This window comes from Plectropomus leopardus, unplaced genomic scaffold, assembly GCF_008729295.1.
Source record: "Plectropomus leopardus isolate mb unplaced genomic scaffold, YSFRI_Pleo_2.0 unplaced_scaffold4653, whole genome shotgun sequence".
NCBI classification, from domain to species: Eukaryota; Metazoa; Chordata; class Actinopteri; order Perciformes; family Serranidae; genus Plectropomus; species Plectropomus leopardus.
The window spans coordinates 1-1,983 of record NW_024651035.1 but is presented as its reverse complement, the minus strand read 5'-3'; the positions used below and the strand labels follow the sequence as shown (position 1 = coordinate 1,983).

The 1,983-nt window shown below is 37.4% G+C and overlaps 1 long non-coding RNA gene across 1 annotated transcript; it reads right to left on the bottom strand.

The window, feature by feature from the left end:
* Nucleotides 1-1,323: 1,323 nt before the first annotated feature.
* Nucleotides 1,324-1,982, bottom strand: LOC121939371. The gene is made up of 3 exons (XR_006105452.1): nt 1,924-1,982; nt 1,576-1,755; nt 1,324-1,410 (listed from the first exon to the last, which is right to left on the bottom strand). It is a non-coding gene; the product is annotated as an uncharacterized LOC121939371 (long non-coding RNA).
* Nucleotide 1,983: the final 1 nt, after the last annotated feature.

Here is a 1,983-nt window from a genome sequence, read left to right as displayed (position 1 = left end):
TTGATTTGAGGTTAGATTCAGCTTTATTGTTTCTGCACAGTACAAGTCCTGAGACAACGTCATGCAGTTTAGCATCTGAACAGAAGTGCAAAAGGCAGTTCAGAAATTCTGTGTAATTTACATTTAGTGTAATAAAACATACAGAATGAGCAGCGAGGGTATATATGGATATACTGAGATATAAACCGGGTGAAGATGTTTAGTAACAAGCAGTGCAGGTAAAAGTATAACATCTATATGGAGTAAAGTATACAGTGTATAGACTATAGATCAGATAAATACAGTATGAACAGAAGCTCAATGGGCATGAGACAATTATTTAAAGACGTTAAATAAGAAATAAATTAGTATAATAAGTTATGCGTTCTGCTAGATACAGTTAAGAAGACAAAGTTCTGAACTGAGATCAGATTTAGACTTGAGGATCTTTGTCAGTCTTGCTCAACAGCTCGGCACAGAAATCACATTCAGTCATCAGAAATCTTAAAACCATCTTATGAATTTACTTTTACTGCCTGAAGTAAAATATGATGAGATGGTGTCTAACAGCGGTGGACTCTGTGCTGAGTTGATGTTGATGATCAGTGGAGTCAGACAGAGGAAGAACGATCTGCAACATTTTCATAGTCCACTGTACCTTCATCTACACCTTCATCTTCAACTTCATCTTCCTCATTATGCTCCTGTGAAAATGAAGCACAGCAATGTTGAAACACAGAACAGCTGCAGAGGAACAGATGGGTTTTAGCGCCTTGCTCAAAGGAACCAAAATGAGTCGAAATCCGTTTTTTTTTTTCAAATGAAGACCCAACTTCTCTGATTTTTTGACTTTAACTGCTTCACATTTAGCATGAGGAAATCCAAAATAATATTACATTTAAAGATTCCCTCCCTGATGTGCTTATAGTGTCCAAAGACAAACATTTACCTGATTTTTGATGATGCCCCTCCCACTGTCTTTAAGGCTCTCCTGACCAGCCTCAGCAGTCAGGTGGTTGAAAGTGGACGGTCGTCAGCTGATTGATGTCACCTGAGTCGTCACAGTTTAATCCGCTGACCACTCCTCACTTTAAATCAGTTAAGGGCTGAGTTTGGCCAGAAGAGCCTTTAGCACAGTTCAAACTAAACACAGTTCATAGGTGAGTGAACCTGAGCACATTGACAGGATTATTTAGATTTTCAACTCACCATGTTTTCATCCATCTGTGTTTTTTTCTCTGAAAACACAAGAAGCAAAAAAGAGTCGACTTTAGATTCAACAATAAAAATTTAGTTTGATCAAAACTTCTTGTTCATAAAAGTTTCATGTGTGCATGTTCTCACCTCCAGTTCTTGTCCACATGCTGACTGTGACGGCACTTATAATGAGTGCTGCTAAACCCACAGACACATAAATGATCCTCCACCAGCCTGGAAAGAGGAGATACGAGTGTTCAGTATATTCAGAGGTCTTTTGATGATTTGTTAGTGTGCTCTTGTGCTGTCTCTTTAACTCTAATATCTGAATGAATAAAATGACTTTTGTGTGTTTGTCTCCAACTGTCTCTAACTGTAAATGTAGTTCTGTTCAGTCACCTTGTCTTGTTCCATTTTTGTCGTTATCAGATGCAGTTTGGTTAGTAACTTCCGATGTGCTCATTTTCACTGATGTCCAATGTTTTCCTGTTGTTGATGGTGATTCAGTTGTTATTGGTGATGTTGCAGTTGTTATTGGTGATGTTGCAGTTGTTGTTGGTGGTGGTGTTTCATCATCACCTTAACGAATACATAAAAAATGCAACAAACATTATTTAGAAAAATTTTCATCATAAAGCAAATGAAAACAAGAATGATGAAATATTAAAACCTCAGATCTTAACAAATATTTTGTGTAACTGTTTAAATCAGTTTGAAGTAATTTTAAACAGCTCATCATGTTCTCACCTGAGGACTGAGGAGGGCTGAAGGTGAACGGATGAACTGCTTCAGTGTTAACATCTGTCA